Raw genomic sequence first — 22,172 nt, 5'->3', positions numbered from 1 at the left:
AAATAAATTGGAAGTTATTCCAGGAGGACAGAGCATTTTGATAACAAACTTTGGCCTACATTCACTGTTGTCCACCTGTTGATATTATTGGAAGAAAAAAAAAAAAAAGCAAGGATTTTGCATTTCCACTTTTAAATTTTTATATAACTTTAATGCACATAAAAAAACAGCTGCTTGTTTAAGTGAAAATACGTTGATTTTTTTTTTTTTTGCACGAATAAAGTTGTGGAGTTGTAAAGTAGTGTCAATTATGTCGTCAGTTTTATCGTTATGGCAAATTTTCAAATATATCTCGTGATAAATATTTTTGGTCATATCGCCCTGCTCTAGAAGCAATATTATATTTCTTTGAATACCACCTTATTTCACTTTATACAAAGGCGATACCACCCAGGCAGTAGTTTACCCCGATGACCTAAACCTGTTAGATGTGTGATTCTGTAGTGGGAGCAAAGATCCACTGTATTTAGCAGAGCGTAGCAAAGTTCACTTAACAGAAGAGCCTCGCCTTGTTACACTAGTATAATCTCACCGATTTTTAAAGATCAACAGTGCTTTCTTTTCCATGTTAAAGAGAAAGAACTTGCATTGTTACTACACATTCTCTCCCTTTAAGAGAACTAGAACCCATCAGTTTTCAGTACCCCTGTTCATGTGATGAAGAATCCTTGGGCAGGACAATGAATGCTTCTGACGCTTAGAACCTGCATTGTATCTTTCTGTCATTATTGCATTAAAAAAAATCAAACTGCACAATATATTGGATAAAGCGCTATTTAAATGCAGCCATTTACCTTTTTAATATATTATTATGGGGTTAAAACAGTTGTTAAACTTCAAACTTCAATTCAATTCAAATACTATCTTATATCATATTATCTTAAACTGTATTTTTAATTTAATATACTAGTGTAATATTCTAGCAGAACAAAAAGACATGGAAAGCATTGTGCAGGTTGTTCCAATATAATCATCTAAAAAAGCACTGTGAAACACAGGTCTTCATATTTATAATTGTTTTGGTAATGCATGGGAGATGATGGAGCTGCTTGGTGTATGTCTTTGTTGACTGTTGTTATGCATTTACCAGTTTTGCATCCTGGGATGACTGCAAAGTGTGTCGTCAAGCCTGATCTGCAGTTTTATGAGCTGTCAATGTCTGTGGAGTTGAAGCATACCTCTGATGGCTGTACCTGTTTGTCAGTGTGGACATGTCTGTGTAAGAGAAAGCGACTTAGGAAGATTTCAAAGGAAGCTCCTTTGTTCCTTATGCTTTGATGAGAGCTTTTCTTAAATGCCATTTGTGATTGCTCTCAATCTGTCTGAGAAGCCACGATTTGTAATTTTTCCTAAAGACGGATTTGACATTTCTCTGGTACATTTTATGTCGACAGAAAGTTATTTTTTCTGGTACAGTTTATTTCATACCATACTTATCGTTTATAGTTATCAGAACCACTTACCATTGACATAATTTTAGATTAATTTAAATCATACAGAACCTATCTTGATACTTCATCCATTCATCCATTTTCTCCCGCTTGTCCAGGCTGGGTTGCTGGGGCAGGAGCCTAAGCACAGAAGCCCAGATCTCCCTCTCCCTAGCCTCCTCCAGCTTGTCTGGGGGGAACACCAAATGCCCAGACCACCTCAACTCGCTCCCTTCAATGTGGAGGCGTGGCGGCTCTACTCTAGCCTCTCTCGAAAGGAGGTCCTCGAAGTATTCCTTCCACTGTCTGACAATGTCCTCAGTCGAAGTCACCAGCGCTCCACCAGCACTATACACAGTGAAGGCAGAGCACTGCTTTCCCCTCCTGAGTTGCCTGACGATTTGCCAGAATCTCTTTGAGGCAGTCCAAAAGCCTTTTTCCATGGCCTCTCCAAATTCGTCACACATCCCAGTTTTTGCTTCAGCCACTGCCTTGAGCCACATTCCGCTTGGTTTGTTGGTACCTACAACACGTTCTCACTCCCAAAGCGGAACATCTTATGCTACGTGACAAATCGTCGGCATATTATGCTTCCGGGTACCCAACGTGTCACTACATTACGAGATCGGAAAAATTAGGAAACATGAGAACCGTTTGGAATGAATATACACATGTACATTCGTTTTCCTCAAATCACTTTGGAAAATGACTATCTAATGTCATTAAAATGCTAGTTAAGGTTCGGGAGCTTCATTCTACTGGATTTCATCCATGACCCAGCGCATCCATGACCTCAGGAATGCCTTGGGACTTGACAAATCGTCGGTATTTTACCACTTGGGAGTGAGAACAGTCTGGTACCTATCAGCTGCCTCTGAAGTGTTGCAGCCAAACCAAGCCTGACTCTTTCTTTAGCCTGGTGGCACCCTTCACCTCTGGTGTCCACCATTTGGTCCGGGGTTACCACCACGCCAGGCACTACAGCTCAGTGCAGCGGCTTTGGCAATGGAGCTGCTGAACATGGTCCATTCGGACTTAATGTCCCTATTCTCCCTCGGAATGCTGTTGAAGGTCTCCTGGAAGTGTGCGTTGAAGATTTAATGGACCGGGGCCTTTGTCAGGCATTCCAGCGCACTTTCCTATCACCTCATCCAACTCAGCACCAGGTGGTGATCAGTTGACAGCTCAGCCCCTCTCATTACCTGAGTCCCAGAACATATGGCTGCAGGTCTGGTTATACGATTACAAAATCAATCATTGACCAGTAACCTATTGCGTCCTGGTACCACATGCACTTATGGACAGCCTTATGGTGTCCCTCATGGTATTTGTTATGGACATACTGTGATTTGTACAGAAATTCAACATAAATAGTTTTTAAAACATGTTCAAACTCCATTGGAGCATCAATGTACATGGATATTAGATAGCAAGCATTTCAATGTAGAATGTAGACATGCTTGAAGACACGTCGTACAAAAGTGCTATACAGTATAAGAATCGGGCCATTTATAGTAGGTAATCACACAGCTCTCTTTTGTACCAGCACCCCAATCGTATTTCGAATAATGTCCACTTTTAAGTGCACTATTAATTTTTTCCTCATTCGTAATGGATTCGATGAATTCTGTAGTCTAGAAGCACTGTCATTTGTTTTAACGACTGTGGCTCAGGGGGTTGGGAAGCGTATCTGTAACCGGAAGGTCGCCGGTTCGATCCCCGGGCTCTCTGTCCTGGTCGTTGTGTCCTTGGGCAAGACACTTCACCTACCGCCTACTGGTGTTGGCCAGAGGGGCCGATGGCGCGATATGGCAGCCTCACTTCTGTCAGTCTGCCCCAGGGCAGCTGTGGCTACAACCGTAGCTTGCCTCCACCAGTGTGTGAATGTGAGAGTGAATGAATAGTGGCATTGTAAAGCGCTTTGGGTGCCTTGAAAAGCGCTATATAAATCCAATCCATTATTATTATTATTATTATTATTATTATTATTAACTAAGAGACTGACAATGTCATAAAGGTATACTCAGCAAAACACCAATTAAATATATTGTTATTGTTATTGAAAATTGTCATTGAGTTAAGTTTAAATGACTCTTGACTCACAATTATTTTAAAACAATGCCATTAGTTTCACATTAGTTTTGTACCATGTCTCTGAAACCCAGCCTGTTCTGCTTTAGTGAGTTTGTAAAACCCCAGTGGTACATAACACTGAAACAGCCAGGGAGATAATCAAATAATTATAAGTGAGAAATGTTACACTTCGTTATGCTTCTCTTTGATAAATGCTCTGCTTGAGTTTATCCATGACAAATTACTTTATATCAGAGACTACACGTTGTTTCATGTATGCTTAGCTTTGATTAACACTGTGAAGGGAATGGTACATGAGTTTACAGTTTAAGTTCCTGCAGTCACGACTCAATATTTTGATTTGTACTTAGAAACCTGCACTTGGTAAAAATGGTCTTTTCTTAATAGTTTGTCCATATTTGACACCACTCACACAAAAAAGAACAACAAGGATAATTGTTTGTAAATGAAGTTTGGCCAACAAGAACAATTTAAGTTATACTGTTTCGATAAAAATGCTACCTTAAATATTCAGAATCAACTCAGAAAAGCTGAAATGATCATCTCACATTATACTTGATTATATATATTTGATGAAGAATAAAGTGTTTAGCATTGTAGTTTACTAATGCACATGCATGACTGTTAGTCAACATTCAGTCTAACATTTTTTAACATTAAACACCAACAGTACAAACATACATAAAAGTACTTTATGTATGTTATGCATAAGGATACTGTGAAATATAAATAAATAGTTCCTGTAATGAATTAATAAGAAAGTTCAAACAGACTTAAGTTTCTCTGGATAAGACAGTGGGGAGAATTTTAATATAAAGTATTTTTATTCATCTTTAGGCATGAAAAGATGAATATACATACTTAAGAAAAAAAATCATGATTGATGTTGTCATAATTCATGCATGACAGGGTTAAAGAACAATAATTACAATGAAACACATCATACATCTATAGTAACATCAGTGTCCAATGAAGTGGTTTATGTGCAAGTGTACCATCCACACTGACACAAATACAAGAAAACAGCCTTTGAATAGCTATCCACTGTAGTGACCACCATGCGTGAAATGGTTAATGTTCAAGACTGGCATCATTGCAACTAATCTGATTTAATCCCAGGAAGTTTCAGTTGTTAGTAATTCTGTGTATCCTGTTTATCAGGCATCGTGTTTCAAACATCATGTAGCAAGAATTTTGATTCTTTTGGCTTAATTGATTTTCAATATCAAATCATTCTTTAAAGCCTGCTCTAGAAATTCTGGAATAGCCTTGCATATCAGGTAGAGGTCATCTGGCAACAAGTATTCACCAGTTTAAAAAGCACGTTATCTCTATTCGTAAGCTTGAATGGCTTGAATGTGCATGTAGAGGGTAAACTAAATGTAATCTTTAATGCCCAAAAAGCTTGTTTTTTTCCTCTCATTGCTGATGTTCTTGAGTTTTTCCTTATCCAAGAGAGTCAAGAAAGAAAGACATACTGAGGGGTACACTTTAAAGTTATTTTGACATACAGTAGCCAGGCTTTCTTTCTGTTAGCTGACTGGGCAAATGCTAAAACTCCTGTCAGATATAACAGGTATCACAACACTTATCAACATTTTCTGTTAAGCCAGGCTTTCTGCTTCAGACTCTGGGCACAGTAACATGTCATATGACTCTTCCTCCATTTATGATTCCCGTGAGTTCTGCCTACAGATACTTTATCAGATGATGATGAAATAATGATAAATATCTACAATAAAATGTAACGGGACACAGTAACACTACTGGAATTTGAAAGAAGCTAATCTTGGGATTTAGTGCCCTCAATGATTAGTTATTTTACTGCTAAGAGCACTGCTACTACTGCACATTCACCCAATGTGTGTATATATATATATATATATATATATATATATATATATATATATATATATATATATATATATATATATGTTCTTCCTCTAGCTTCCCCCCCATTTTTGCACATGTCGAGGAGCGTGTCAGGTTACATTTCACTGTGTGTTATACTTGTATAACTATGCATGTAACAAATAATGAACCTTGGACCTTGAACCTCCAAGTTCTGCTGTTTATATTTAGTGTGACTGCTGCACATTACATTTCTGAAATTTTAGAATGAGGAAATTTAACTATCAAAAGTTACTGTCCCATAGCATCATGAAGCAGACGTCAAAATTCCTTTAGTTTGTTGGCAATGTGAATTTTTTATTGATAGGCATTCTTGTTGTGTGTTCTGTGCAATAGTAGCTCCAATTTCATCAATGTAAAAGAGACATACCAGCAGATTAGAATTTTAAAAAAGTGTATAAATGAAAACATTCATTCATACATGCAAAAACAAGTAACAATGTGAATCATAGTTTGGAAGCTTTAATTAGCAGCTGGGATTTATATGTGTTTTAAGTAATCTATGGCTTAAAAAAAATAAAAAAAAACTATTTTTAGCAGAGAATCTCATTTCACATTTAAAATAAGAAATTCCTTCTAAAGGACAAAACTTGATGCACTGACTTGCATCATGTGAGTGCAAGTCTGATTAGTTGGACCATTCTTAGAAGGGTAGCCCCTCAAGATTAAACACTGAAGACAATATTGGAATATGAAGGACATACAAATTTGATTAACATTTTAATTTCTTTGAAGTTCATAACAGTAATACACTGTGCAGCCCTGACTTGGTCACATAATTCACAGGCAGCAAGAAGTATCACCTGACAGAAATGCTAATAACAATACAGGGATGAGCTGCTCTTTTTGGTGCACAAATGTTGTAACCTTAGCCACAGTGATGATAAAAGTAAGAAGGTCATCTGGGCCTCAGTTTCCTGTCAGGTTCTCATTACCATATTTTATTGAAAGTAATACCTTTCGTTCTTTCAATTATACAGGGAAAAGATAGGATTTTTTCATTAACCTCCAGTCTCTCTTATATTGAGAAGATGCATTGGAGCAGTGACAAACAATGACTAAATTATCCCTGATAGCCATCCGGAACAATTTACACTAGCAGCTGCAAATGCTGTTTCTGTCAAGGCTCAGAGGCCCGTGGAGTGGAATGGACACGCGCAGAACCAAAGACCAGAGGCTTGAAGTGATTTGCAAAAACAAAAACTTTTATTTACAAGAATTCCTAACTTAGATACTCAAGACAAAAACAAGATTAAGCTTTGTGCAAAAGCGTGGTGTCTGTGAAGTGCGGGGCTTAGGCTAAGCATGGAACTGTCAGGTCACTAAACTGCTGAGGGCTGGAGTGGGGCAGGTGGAAACTGTGGCAGACCAGGGGCTGTGTTCGCAGGCGGGGATAAGCTGGAGGTGGAGGTGAGGCGAGGTCCGGGCGAGTACTGAGTCCTATACGGGTGCGCAGGGAGGCAGGCAGGTGAGAATGGCAGTTTGCCCGAAAAGGATTAAGCAGTAGCTGACCGGAATCCAGAAGCGTGGCTATGGCAGGGTTTGGATGACGAATCCAGGTACCGACTAGGGGACAGGAAGAGAGAGGTAAGTAATGCACACTGAGAGATACACAGAAACATGAGGCTGTGAACTAACTGAGGTTAACAGACAATCTGGCGAAGACTCATTGTGTGTGCTGCTCCTAAATACTGCCAGAATAATTGCCTGTGGCTGAGGAACGGGGAGGGGCAAGAAGGGCTCCATCCAGAGGAGGAGAGCTGATGCTGTGGAAAGTTACTCAGACTCGCCCAGACCATGACAGTTTTGAGCTGCTGGTTATTACACTGCTTGATTGCTCCTGCCAGTTATTGCACTCTGACCATTTCTTTAGGATATCTGATTTAGAACCAAACACTCATGTAATATGGCCTGTGTGTCTTATCGTTGGTGATTAACAAATGAATATTTGTGATGCTTGCTCATAGGGGTTCTTCTGATTTTTGGGGTTTTCTCTGTTTTCTTTGTATTATTGTAGAGTCTTTACCTCCAAAAGTCTATTCTGTTCATCTGGACGTAGCGTTTTCAGTGGGAGAACTGCAGTGAACTGAAACTGACTTCTTCAGTTTCAGTTCACTGCAGGTTTCCCCAATCTTATAAACAGTACATTTGCATAATGACTGAAACTAGCACCACTGAAGGAACAATGGGCTGGGAGGTCATCATAATCATGCAAATTATCATGATCATTGATCAACAACCACTGACCAATGGCCATAAGTACCATTCACAGAGAGTTGGGGACTGGCTGCAATCACAGCATTTTAAGATGGCGAAAGATGTACCCTTAGGCCCCCTCCTTGATTGGTCTTTCCCTTTTCACGTAAAGGGCCTCCTTGACTCCACGCTCAAACCAGCATTCCTCCCTGTCCAGGATGAAAACTGAAAACGCTACGTCCAGGTGAACCGAATCAACTTTTGGAGATTTACTTACCTGGATGATTGAGCATGCATTAAGATATAGAGTTTTTACCTTACAATATAAAGCACCTTGAGGCAATTGTTGTTGTGATTTGGTGCCATGTAAATAAAAATAAACTAAATACGTTTTAATTTTGGTGTAATGAGTAGGTATAACATATAACAATGCTATAAAAAAGTGTCTGTGAAGGTTCTTAATTATCCAGGTCATCGTAGCCTAAGGAGGTTGGAAAGAAAAGCGTCTGGACTTCTTTAAGTCTCCTTGAAGACGTTTCACCTCTCATCTGAGAAGCTTCTTCAGTTCTAAGAGCAATTGGTATAAGTCCCAGAGTAAATCACATAATAGGGCGTGGGCTACCTTTCACAGTGGGTTCACCCGAAACCTTAGCCGATTGTTACCTAGACCCGTTTTCAGACCTTGGCTGAAATCTGGGACTCTCCTCCAATTGCTCTTAAAACTGAAGAGGCTTCTCTGATGAGAGGTGAAATGCCTCAAGGAAACTTAAAGAACTCCAGATGTTTGTTTTTCAAGCTCCTTAGACTATAGAAAAAAATATTTGCCGCCTTCCTCGTTTCATATTTTTTTGCATATTTGTCACTATCAGATTAAGCCAAAAGATGGACCCAAGGAGCTGAAAAAATATAAAGGACAAGACTTGATTGTGGTGGATTTTCAGGACAAAATCTGAAATAGGAAAGAGACCAGAGTTAACTACACAAAATGACTGGAACTGAATGGAAAAAATAACTACAAAACTAATGTACTCACTGTACCGAAACAAAGCAGTAAGTTGAGGAGGGAGGTAAGTTGGAATGCATGATGGCAGTGAAAAGCGAGCTGTTTAGACAGTTCTTCTGAGAGTATGAACACAAATCCAGGAACAGGAAAAATCAGATGACTGAAAGAATCAAAAGGGAAAAAAACTCAGTTAGGAAAAGGAGCTTGGATGCAAAACAATACACCAGGGAGACCAAACATTGCATCAGAAGCTGAAGTAATGATCTGGTGAAGAACTGCCACATCGACCGCCTTATTAGTATGCTGCCTTAATGAGGAGGATCCAACACAGCTGACTGAACACCTCACCTGCAGTGGCTCCACCCCAAGTGTACCTACCAATAGAGAAAAGGAAAAAAACAAAAGGGCACACACCAAAAAAACCCAAAAACAAACACAGAGCCAGTTCCTGTCTCGTGTTTCAGATTATCAAGAAAAAATTGATAACTTGAGTCATTACAAAATAAATTATTTCATTGAGAAAAAAGCTAACCACACCTGTGAAAAAGCTGCTGTTTACAAAAAAAAAAGTACTGAATGAAGTACAAATAGCCTGAGAAAACAAGGCTATCACATTGCTCTCTTTCACACAACATGTAAGTGAGACAGACTTATCTGTAACGGAACAATTTCAGCTTTTTTTTTTTTTTTAAATCTCAAGCCACAGAACATAAATATAAAGGGGAACTAAATTAGCTGTGGTTTTCTATAAATGATAAGAATACAGAGAAATGTTCTGCCAGGACTTTGCTGTTTTTCCAAACACCATCTTATCTAACTCCTACTATTTGAAGTTATGTAATCCTTTATTTCAGAGCTTTGTTATGTCCATACTAATGCAGTGATACAGCCTTGCATGATAGACATAGTAATTTTTTTTATTTAGCTGTCTTCACTGAGCATCCAGTTTTAAACATTGCAATATTGTCAGCATAGACTTCTACCTACACACAAGTATATCTAGCTTTGTTCACAAAGCTAAAATTCCTAAATTTTCATGAACTTAAATACTACAGCACCTCAGCTTGGCGACTTAATCTGTGCAAAACGATCAACCAGAAAACAAAGTAAACCTTCAATTCCTCTTTCTTTTTAATGTTACATTCATAAGAAATGCACATGTGCCCCTGTTTGTTCAGAAACATCATAAAACTTTGCCTTGGTTGTAATTTTATACTTAATGTTTAACCCATAAATCCACACTCAGATGTTTAGCTGCTAAACCAAGCCAATCTAATCAAGAAATGAACAAATTAATTTGTTGTATAGATTTAAACAGTCAGCTTCCAATTTTCAGATTTCAAAAAGGAAAACCTGAAGTTGGATGATAGACTTTATTCAAATGTTTGGGAATTCCTTTCCTACAACAGTTAAAAAATTAAGTTAAACCTAACAACTAAGTGTAATGGCTTGTGGCTTATACAATACAGTATGACACAACAAATATCTTAATGTTATAAAGATTAATTTGAAATTAAAAATATACTACAGTAAAATAAAATGTCTATAAATTTGCTTCTTACATACTGGTTTAGTAATTCGTTCTGAAAGCTATGATTGATTGTTTTATTAGGATCACGGATAAAGTTAGCTTTAGCTATTCTTTCTGGGGTTTATACATGAACATAAAATCAACATTCACAAAAACAAACCCTAAACAAGGGTCACACACATTTTGTTGAAATTCATAGAAGAGAACATGAAAAACAAGCTATAACAGGATATTTGTATACAGTAAGTAGTTATCTCAATATTTTTTTCTGTAATGTTATTTTCTTCCATCCATCCATCTATCCAGTCCAGATCTCTCTCCCCATCTACATCCTCCAGCTCATCCCAGGAAATGCCAAGGCATTCCTAGGCTAGCTGATGATATAATCTGGTAAGACGTGCCCAGGAGGCATTCAGACCACCTCACCAGGCTTCTTTCTTTCTATGTGAAGGAATAACAATTCTACTGTTACTCTGGCTATGCTGAGATGGGTGCCCTCTGGCGAGGTCAGCTGTCCATTATCTCTGGTTCTCTGGGCTCTTTCTAGGCACTCCCTCTTCCCTATAATGGGCACACCATGTGTTTGCAATCAAACACATGGTGTCTGTGGACAGCCTGTGTCTTCTAGTCTTTGCTTAGTCTCCCCTGGGGGGAGCATTGTTGTGGTCTAGCACAAGTATGTTTCTTGACAAAGACACATACAGAGTCACTTAAGATTGCACACAGGACACAGCAAGATATGTATGTTTATGTGTCTGCTTTTTTTCTCCAGTATGTGTTTTCTTACAGATGCAGCAGTTCGTGACTCATTGTGCTTTTTAGGCCTTTTTCAGCTTTGTTTTGATAGATTCAGTGATGAAACGACAACGAAAGCTGGGACAGAGAGAGAAGGCGGAAGACATGCGGCCACGGGTTTGACTCAAACCCGGGCCGGCCACTTTCAGCCATAAGGAATGGGCGCCTGCTCAATGGGCTGAGCTAAACCGGCGCCCATCTGCCACCCTTTTGTACTATCTTTTTGTCTCTTTATCTTTTATGCCTCTCTTAACCTTTAAGGCTGACATAAACCACACATCTACAGTACTGTGAATAACAATGAAAAAAATAGAGTAGCCTACAGAGAGTTTAAAGAGCTCTTCTTAGCAAAGCAATGTGTTTTGAATAACAGTATATTCAGAGCATGATTCTGCTCACTGATGTTGCTGTAAAGGACAGTTTAAAAAAAAAGGTAAAAAAAAATGCTACTTCATCCATGTCGTAGACTTTCTTTTCGAGTCATAGTCAGCTCAGACGGTGCTCAGACTGGTCTGCCTGGGTGGGCTTAGAATTCTAGTCTACTGCTCTATCAACCACGAGCTGGTGCTTTGGTCCTTTGGTTTGATCCCAATGCCCTTCGAAGCCATGCTCATGCATCGACTCATGTGCCTACTCAGCTTGGTTGGTACAATGCCTGAGAGAAACTTCCATTTTGTGAAGATGCAGCTGATTGGCTGGTAATTTGAAGTTGTTGTACCCTTGTGGGGATCTTTCATGATTGTTCTGCTGGCTTCTTAGCTTCCCCAAATCGAGTCATTGCTAATGGGAGACGGACACACCCTCAAAACATAGGTAGCTGCAGTTTTCTTTGAGACTGAAAGAAGCACAGCTTTGAGCCACAGTATCTGACAGTGGCCACAAGATGGCAGTAATAGAAAGCATGGATGCATATTTTAATTGACAAGTAATGAGGTTTATGGCAGTGGTGCTGCTGAGATCCATTACTTTGGTATATTTTAATATATGTCTACTTTAGTGTGTGTATGTGTGTGTGCATTTAGTTATTTATATAGATATTGTCTTTTGCATCATCCTAATCTTAAAAATATTTCTTTCTATATTTGAATTCAACTAATACTAATGCAAACAAGAAAAAGAAATAATTCTTTGCTTATTTTACTTATTTGCTAATTATTTATAAAGCTTGCACTTATGCATGCTTGTACTCTACTTGTTCACAGGGTGGAACAAAATATACCGAAAGAGTTATTTAGAACAAGAAGAGGTGGAATCGGCGTCTAGTTAACCTCTGGTTCAGTCTCACACCCACAGAAAGTGACTTTATACCTTCTGCTTTGATTTGGCTGTTGTTTGATGTAACCCCCTGACTCGCTTTCCTTCTCATTGTTGGGTCTTATCATTTCCCTTGTAAAATTGGCCAGCATGTGCTGCTGCTTTAATTTCAAGCTTATTAAACAGAGGGATGAAACTGAGGCTGAAATATTAAAGGGTAGAATTAGCATGTGGAGACAATCTTCTGTGAAATTATTGCAGAGGGCAGCTGAAGTTACCTTTGAATGTTCACTGTGTCAAGCAGATTCACTGTTTACCTGTTTCCCCAGAGTCTTAATTAACCCATCACACACTTCTGAACCTCCTGCAATTATTAGAAAAATCAGACAAACTATCATTTCTTGTCATTAATTGTGAAAAATAATTTAATTTAGTCAAATATAGGACAACGTAAGCACTAAATCTGCCATATAATGTGTTTAAAATAAAGTTGTTTGTATAATTTACCAACAGAGATAAATCTATTCCCTGATCCAAGCTCACAGCTGGCTGTACTTGCCAATCCACTTGGAAAACTGCTTTCAGACGAGTACCACTGTAGCACATGGTGTCTACTTTCAGTCCTTAGGCATGAGCCTGAGGCCATGTTGTGCATTCATGTTTTTTTTTCTTTTATGGTTTGCACTTGTTTGATGCTTTAATTACTTTTTGAATCTTGCTTTGTTCATGTGACCCGTGATGTATTGTGCACAATACTGCTTGCCAGATTTTTTTTTTTTTTTTTTTGCTCTATTGTAGCTGAGATTAGGACTGGGTATCGTCACTGATTCCTAGAATCGATACGATTGCGATTCACAGGGTCCCTCAAAGCGCTTGATACAACTAATTCATTCACCCAATCACATCCATTCACACAAGTTGTTAAGTGCTTATTATCTAACATTCATACACATTCACACTCCGATGGATGCATCGGAGAGCAACATGGGGTCAGTATCTTGTCCAAGGATATTTGGCATGCAGACTGGAGGAGCCTGGGATCGAACCACCAACCTTCTGGTTATGCTGGGCTTACACTGTGCGATTTTTGGCCCATTTTGAGACGATTTTTGAGTCGTGCAACCGATTTGGCGATCGGCCCGATTTTGGCCTTCATTGTGCGTCGTGTAGTATACGTGGGTTAACGAGACGCGATTAACACCTCACGACCAGCTCCCGATCATCAATCGCTTGGTCGGGACCGTTGTGAGGGTGTCACCGCAGTTTCTCACACTGCGCACACGCAAACACAAATGTCAGCGAAAAAGACGGCGCAGCGCAGCGTGTGATCTGGACACAAGTGATGGAGGTACAACTTGTAGAACTATGGCAAGCTCATCCGAGCCTTTTCGATGTGGCCTCACAAAATTATCACGACCACAACAACCGTGAAAATAGTTGGATCTACATTGCTGCTCAATCACAGCTGCCTGGTCAATGTTTTTCATTAGCAATTTAGCAAAGTTGATGATGGTGGTGTGCGTGTCTGTGTGAGTAAAAGACAGAGAGAGAGAGCGAGCGACAGAATTTCTGTTATACCCTTCATTTTATGGACACACAGTGTGAGCACTCGGGTCGCATCAGAGCATCAGGTCGTATAGTGTGAGACCCTGCATCGTGACCTATGAACTTCTAACCTCTGCGAGTCAATCGTACAGTTTGAGCAGGTGCTGAATAACGCGACTGAAAAAAATCGCACAGTGTCTGCCCAGCTTTAGTCGCTGACCTGCCCCCACCACATCTCAGTGATTGTGTTTATGTCTTTGTGAAGAATCCGTTTACCTGCTCTCATTACCTGCTATCGCGTAATTCAAGCTACAATCGATTTTAATTGGAAAATCGATAATCAAAACCCACCCCTAGCTGAGATGTTAGCTAATTTCTTCTTAACTCACCCTAACCTCAAGCAAGAAAATCTGCAATATTTTTTATGTTAAACAAAACATGTCATTGCCTGGTTGTCTTTCTGAATAGAGAGATCTGCCTGTCTGTTCTTGCACACTTGGTAATGAGCAGTGTTGGGACTAACGCGTTATTAAGTAACGCGTTACAGTAACTACGTTATTATTGTGGTAACGAGCACGGTAACTAGTTATTATGCCAAAATCAGGAACGCGTTAGTCGTTACTGGGATTTAGATAGGGTCGTTACTCGTTACTTCGTGTGGTGGCTATCGCGGAGCTTCCACAGATTCAGTAACATTAGCAAGTGGTGGAGGCCAGCAGGTGGATGAAGGAAAGGGGACGCAGAAGGAAAAGAGACCCGAGGCGGCCGCCGGTCCAAGTGTGAACTGAACTTCAGGTAAGAAGTTATGACCTGCAGTCTCTCTGGGTCAGATATGAACCAAGTTTAGGTGGAGTTTATTTTCGTTATTCTGACTTTTTCCGTACTGCGTGCTAGCTAGCATGACGGAGTTTCTATACAGCTGGGTGGGTGCTATGATGTTACTGATGTTGAACTTTATTTTGTTCATAAGTTATTAGAGTTGCCAACCGTCCCGTCTGGTATTCAGAGAAAATATTACGCGTTTCTTATTGAGGTGAAAAGGAACAGTTTGTCCCGTAATTCAGCTACAATGAAAAAGGCACAAAGCTGGAGTTATTCTGTGTCTTTGCTGCACAGCTGCCTCTTCTTCTCTCATTCTCCCCCCTCCCTCTCCCATTTCTACTTCAATCATGAAAACTGATCAATGATCAGCTGATCGGCTCTCTTGTTTGTTTATCGCTCACTTTGCGCCGAAAGAGGAAACCAGGGGATGTCGCGCTAAACAACAGCAGCACGTTTAAGCTTGATCAGCTGTTGTTAGAATTTATTTAATATTAATTTCTAGTATCAGCTGATGTTTGCTGGAGCCACAGCTGTAAACCTGCTGGTCATGATATGGTTTGGTTATCTGGTGAGAGGGAAACATGAAGATGAAACCAGGAGATGTCCTTACTGGATCATCAGAGCTGAACAGGTGATGGAGAAACAGGTTTACCTTTTAGGTGACATGAATGAGTTGAAGGGAAGTTATGAACTGTTTCTGAGAGACAAATAACACCAGGATCCTTTGTTAGGTAGCTGACAGCTGGTAACTGTGCAGGGGCGGGTCTAGCAAAGTGTTGCCAGGGGGGCATGTAGGGCATTAACAGGGAAAGGGGGCACAAAGAAATACTTTTCTTTCTTATTCTCATTTAAAATGTCTCGCTTTTAAAAAATAATTATCTGAATCTTACAACAAACGATTGATAGATTGATGCATATATACCATCAAAACAGTGTACATCACTGTCACAACAGTGTTTGTTTTCATTCAAAGGCTTTATGATTTTTCCTATAATGGTGGGCCAGTCTCTAGTCAAAATGCCCGGGCCAATTTTCCCAGTCCCAGTCCAGCCCTGTATGCAGCTCATCTGCAGTCTGGTGTTGCCTACATCTTCCTATTCAGAAGGCAGAATTTCTGAGTTCTGAGTACAATCGAAAGCACCACGACTGCAGTTTTTGTGTTGGATGTAAAAGGCGCACATGACTCTGTGACGTAGGCTAGAATCATGGCAGCAGTCAATGACGGTCCAGGCGTGGGATTTCTCTCGTGGAAATATGCATTATACATTGTATTTTCCCTTCTATTGGTAGGTGGCACAGTGCACTTGTGGCAAGTAAGCAAGCTAGAAGACTGGCAAAGTTATGGAAGAAACACATTAACAAGAGAACTCTGAGTAAAACCAAAGTTACTTTCCCTAGTAACTAGTTACTTTGAAAGTAACGAGTAACTTGAAGTAACTGAGTTACTTTTGAGAGAAGTAACTAGTAATGCAACTAAGTTACTATTTTAAAGTAACTTACCCAACACTGGTAATGAGTCATCTTGAATTAAATTACTGATGATAATTTGACAGAATATATCATCACCCTTTTGCTAACTTGTGTTGTGAAAAAAAAATGTCTATACCATCTGCAACTTGTGTTCTTATTTAGAAAGACTAACATGTCTTCTGAGTTTCGGATATAGGCTTAGGCTACGTCCACATGGGTATGGACGAGTAAAACAGAGATTTGCTCACGCAACGTCAAAGGTGCGCACCATTTTTGACGTCATGCTGTGTGCCAAGTTATTGTTTACACAAGATGAATTTCTACAATGGGAGATAGAGACAAAATACTGTTGCTGTTAATCTAACTATCTGCAGTTTTTCAATGCTTACATTAACACACAGTTACTTACATTTACAAAGACAGAGGCTGTCAGAGTGAACTTCTAAATTCAGCACAGACACTCTGACAACTCAAATCCCAACCTTGGTTTTGAATAAATTTCTTAAAAAAAAAAAAAAAAAAATTAAATTTATCTATGTTGTATGCATTTTTTAAAATTGTTTTTTTTTTCTTGCAGCTGCTCTATTCCCATGTTGTTGCAGCGTTTTAATGACTAACCTCATATTGTGAATGAATTATCTTAGTTGTTCACCTGACTGAAGTTTGGTCCGTTTACAGCGTCCTGCCATGTGATTGTATTTGTCCCTAACCATCGGAAAACCTTATGTTAACTTTTATTGAGTGGAAAAAAGTTAGCATTCATCCTCTAGCTTCACTGTGTTTATGTTATGCTAACATAGCTGTGTTGCAAGAGATCATGTAGCACATCATTATATAACAGCTAGTCCAACTTCAGTAACCCTACAAACATCACTGCTGTTTATTTTTTCTTGTTTTCATTTATGTTGGAAGTGATAGCAGATTTTTTCTGAAATCTCTCAGTCAGAACATGGTATGTCATGTTTAGGTGGAAACTAGTGAGGGAATTTCCTGCTAACTTCTAATGCCATTAAATGGAATCAATTCTGTTTTCATGAATGCCTGGATGTTAAACTTGATCGTTACACCTGGTAAAGCAGCAACACTGATCATTTTATTAAAGACAAAAGAATTTAGAGAGTTTTTAACTCTCAGTGATGCCGCAGTGTTCGTTTGACTTTGGGAACTGCAGCAGGGTTTGGACCCGGATTACTCTGCGAGGCTCCTGACTACAGTAGTTGTAAAGATCAAGCAGTGTGGCTTCGTAGCTTACCAAAGTCGTACTAAAATATTTTTTGACACATTTTTGAGTGCCATATACCACGTAAAATGGGTTCAAGGTCAGTAGCACAACGAGAATTCATACATAAGACGCACTGTCGATTTTTGAGAAAATTAAAGGATTTTAAGAGCGCCTTATAGTACGAAAATACGTTATAATTGCAAAACATTCCTTCAGCTCATCATTTTTATTACCACTTACATTTCAACATTTTGTTGCCCTCATGCCAACTTGGCATGTGTTGTTGCTATCATATTTGGAATGACCATGTTTTTTCTTAAAATTATATATTTTCTCAGTTTAAACACTTCTAATGTGACTAAAACATCTGCAAATGCATTCTCTTTTTATTTACATTTTACATCGCTATCTCAAATCCTAATTTTAAACATTAATCCATCAACCCAGATGATCTGTTAGGGTTAGGACTGCAGGTTTATTTTCATTTTTAACTACATCTGAAGAATGACTGTTTTACTGAATGTGATATTAATCTTTTGAAATTCTTTACAGTATGCCTGAGGGGCAATGGGTAAACCGCTCCGTATTCATCCTCTGTGCCAGAGAAGATTGCTGAATGAAATTTGTGTGCAGTCATCAGACCTTGGTCTTACTATTATTCTGCATTCAAACTCATGCTATTGAGGGAGAACATAAAACTTACTGTATTGAAAACTGAAGTTGCATTTAAGTGCTTTAAGGTGGTTGCATTGATTATAACTATAGATGCAAACTTAAAAAAGGGTTGAAACATGCAACATCCAAATGTCTTGTGAGAAAACATTCCCTTTCATTTCTTTTCACATACCTTTAAAGCCCTTAAATGACTTTCTCCTTTGATCTTTCCAAACTTGTATACAGTTGAAAAGAAATACACCAAAAAGTAGGGCAAATGCTGAAATGAAAATAGGTCATTACAAGGAAAAAACAAAAAATCAACAGCTTGCATGCCGCAGGACTGCAGTTGTACCTATTTATTAAAAATTACAAATGGCATTGCCATAGGCATACTCTTAATCTTCTTTTGTCACATAAAACATGTTGAAATTGTGCAAATGTTTTTCTGACCATAAATCTTTACTTTATAACTGATATGTACCCTTTTAAGTTGTGGTCTCTAGAGCTGCAGTATGTTTCTGTAAAACATATGGCACTTCTACAGCTACTGGTTTCGTACTTGGCAACGGGGACTTGGCCTTGCAACTTCTGATTGGTTGAAGTGATGTGAACGTGGCATTGTTACTGTAATCCTATTGGCTAAAACAATTTAAAAACAGCTGTCAATCATGAAAATTGGCTAAAAGAAACCAAAGTGACAGATTTTAAAGAGGTGCAGTCTTACACGCCTCTCTGCAACTTCCCACCAGGCTGCAGTTAAACCTTTACTTAAAAAGCCATCCCTAGACCCGGCTGTCTTAGCTAATTACTGTATAGGCCAGTCTCCAACGTTCCTTTGATTTCAAAAATCCTTGAAAGAGTAGTTGTCAAACAGCTAACAGATCATCTGCAGAGGAATGGCTTATTTGAAGAGTTTCAGTCAGGTTTCAGATCTCATCACAGCACAGAAACAGCTTTAGTGAAGGTTACAAATGATCTTCTTATGGCCTCTGACAGTGGACTCATCTCTGTGCTTGTCCTGCTAGACCAAAACTTGGATGGCTGCTAACTTTCTGCTTCTTAATTCAGATAAAACTGAGGTTATTGTATTCTGTCCTGAAAAATCTGAGAAATATGGTATCTAACCAGATTCTTACTCTGGATGGCATTACCTTGGCCTCCAGCAACACTGTGAGGAACCTTGGAGTCATTTTTGACCAGGATATGTCCTTCAATGCACATATTGAACAAATATGTAAGACTGCTTTCTTCCATTTGCGCAACATTTCTAAAATTAGAAATATCCTGTCTCAGAGTGATGCTGAAAAACTAGTTCATGCATTTATTACTTCCAGGCTGGGCTACTGTAATTCATTATTATCAGGATGTCCTAAAACCTCCCTGAAAAGCCTTCAGTTAATCCAAAATGCTGCAGCAAGAGTACTGACAGGGACTAGAAAGAGAGAGCATAATTCTCCTGTATTGGCTTCCCTTCATTGGCTTCCTGTTAAATCCAGAATTGCGTTCAAAATCCTGCTCCTCACATACAAGGTCTTAAATAATCAGGCCCCATCTTAATGGCTTTGTAATACCATATCACCCTATTAGAGCACTTGCTCTTGCACTGCAGGCTTACTTATTGTTCCTAGGGTATTTAAAAGTAGAATGGGAGGGAGAGCCTTCAGTTTTCAGGCCCCTCTTCTGTGGAACCAGCTTCCAGTTTGGATTCGGGAGACAGACACTATCTCTACTTTTAAGATTAGGCTTAAAACTTTCCTTTTTGCTAAAGCATATAGTTAGGGCTGGATCAGGTGACTCTGAATCCTCCCTTAGTTATGCTGCAATAGGCATAGGCTGCTGGGTGATTCCCATGATGCATTGAGTTTTTCATTTCCAGTCACCGTTGTCACTCACTATTTGTTAATAGACCTTTCCCTTCTTTGAACTGTACCTGTGATTAATCTCTGGCTCTCTTCCACAGCATGTCTTTATCCTGTTTTCCTTCTCTCACCCCAACCAGTCGCAGCAGATGGCCGCCCCTTCCTGAGCCTGGTTCTGCTGGAGGTTTCTTCCTGTTAAAAGGGAGTTTTTCCTTCCCACTGTCGCCAAAGTGCTTGCTCATAGGGGGTCATATGATTGTTGGGTTTTTCTCTGTATCTATTATTGTACGATCTACTGTACAATATAAATCGCCTTAAGGTGAATGTTGTTGTGATTTTGGCGATAAATAAAATAAAATTGAATTGAATTGAATTAAAGAGCCATAGGCCAATTAAACGCTCCATGTGCACAGCAGAAAAGGCCCATTGCCATGTGAATGTGTGGTTAACTCTTCAAAAATATTAAAAAACAAGCATTTTTAGGCTTGTTAATAAAATTAAATGTCAGAGATTTACAGTTAACAGTCAGGTGAATAAACAACACTGAGACACTTGATACTGATAGCGTGCGGCACGGGTGAATCTCAGACAGAGAGACACCACGAACTGCAGTATTAGTTTATTTTTATAGGTTACATCGTCAATATGCAAATATAATCACATTTCCTGTTACGCAGGTCCTGATGCTGTCTGCGTGTAAGCTGTGTGTGTGTGTGTGTCAATTTCTAAGAATAATGTAATGCAAGTCAACTTCTGCGGATGTGTATTTCTGTACTGGTCTCTTGCGGTAAATGAACACAGAGTCACAGGGTCAGCTTCCTGTTTCTACAGAAAACTGTGTCTGGTGAAATATGTGTAACATAACATTTGAAGCATAATCAAATAAATAAATAAAAACTCCCTAACATCCCTCCCTGTTGTTACCGTATTTCACCACTTCAATCATACTTTATTATCAGCTAACAATCACTTGCTTATAACATTTTCAATTGTAGCATCATTCAGTATGTGTGAGTGTGTGTGTTCCTAAATCCTAAATACTAAATACTAAATCCTCTTCGTCCGGTTCATCTTCTTGTGGCAGTCCAACATAGGTGATTACTGTGGCAGCCAGGTCAGCCAGTCCTCTGTGTTCGTGACATAGTCTTGTTGCTGTGCATTACTCAGTTGTCGTAACTTCTCCAGGGCGGTGGTCATGGTCAAGGAATGCACATTATCAGGAATATAGGTGCAGCAAGTGGTGTTGAATAAGACACAGAGGCCCCCTCTCTCAGCGAGAATCATGTCCAGGGCGACTCTGTGTTGCATGACCACTATTCTGATCGCGTCGATTTCCTCATTCTGAGCCTTGTTTATCCATGTTGAGCTGTTCAGGAAAAGTCCAAATCGGTAGTCGAGAGTCTCAATTCTTAGCATGTTTTTTCCATTTCCGACCCATGGGAACAGTGAGTGCAGGACCTTCTGTCTGGTGGTCCACAACTTGAACTCCGCTGGTACATCACTGCCCCAGATTGGATCATGAGGTTGCACGTCATCAGTGCTCCTCTTGCGTCTTGGTTGGTCCTGATGGAATATTCTGAATGTGTGGTCTGACACCAGAGTCCGGTGCTGTTGGGTGGGATGGTGAAATATGTCTTTGAGCCACATGCCCAAGCTGTACCCTGCACCCAATATGTGCCATTCAGGAAGCTTATCTGTGCCTTTCTGTCCTGCGGCATCCGGAAAGTCTGGGAGCAGTTTTGGTTCATCCCCAGCTTTCTGTTCCCGTATGCGAAGGTGAAACACATTGGATGTTGTATTCCTGGTTCCCTCCTGACGTTGAAAGATTTTCCCTTGTCATTGGTTGCATTCAGGTGTACCCAGTATCGGTCATCACAGCTGTAGTTCCAGTCTGAGACCTCTGGTGTACAAAACACTACCTCATTAGTTGTATAGTTGATCAGTGTTCCATTACACCGTCGCAGGTCGGTTTTTGTGACTTGTCTTTTTAACTCAACCTTGAAGGAGAAGATGTCTTCGGGGGAACATGTTCCGCTGGTGGCTTTGTAGAATATACATAGGGCTTCAGAAAGGCTGGGTGATTTTCCATATAGGGTGGCTTGCATTGCTGTTGTTGGGAGGTGAGAACAGACGTAGCAGCCAGTGCGGTTGTCTTCTGTATGTACTCGGTTGTAGACGTACCGGTACCAGGCATTGTTCAGCCAGGGGTGGTTGTGCTCTTTGTCCATATCCTTTAGGTGTAAGTTGTCATATGACCATTTCTTCTGCAGGTGATGCTGTGGGTCCTCGTCTGTCCAGGTGAGTATCAGTAGGCTCACTAGGAGCGCAATGCCAGCCACTATGAGGACAAGGTTCTTCATGATGACCAGGCACACCCGGGCTC

At 39.7% G+C, this 22,172-nt stretch overlaps 1 protein-coding gene and 1 pseudogene across 3 annotated transcripts in view; one reads left to right on the top strand and one right to left on the bottom strand.

Moving 5' to 3' along the window:
- Positions 1–22,172, top strand: part of ntm (neurotrimin) — a 482,200-nt gene that overhangs the window by 354,133 nt on the left and 105,895 nt on the right. The window lies entirely within an intron of this gene.
- On the bottom strand, positions 20,888–22,149 carry LOC146660223 (uncharacterized; annotated as a pseudogene).

The sequence above is a fragment of the Rhamphochromis longiceps genome, linkage group LG10 (genome assembly GCF_057381845.1).
Source record: "Rhamphochromis longiceps isolate RC_006_pf linkage group LG10, R_longiceps_female_GT1.1, whole genome shotgun sequence".
Taxonomy (NCBI): Eukaryota; Metazoa; Chordata; class Actinopteri; order Cichliformes; family Cichlidae; genus Rhamphochromis; species Rhamphochromis longiceps.
This window is presented reverse-complemented; position numbering and strand designations above follow the sequence as displayed.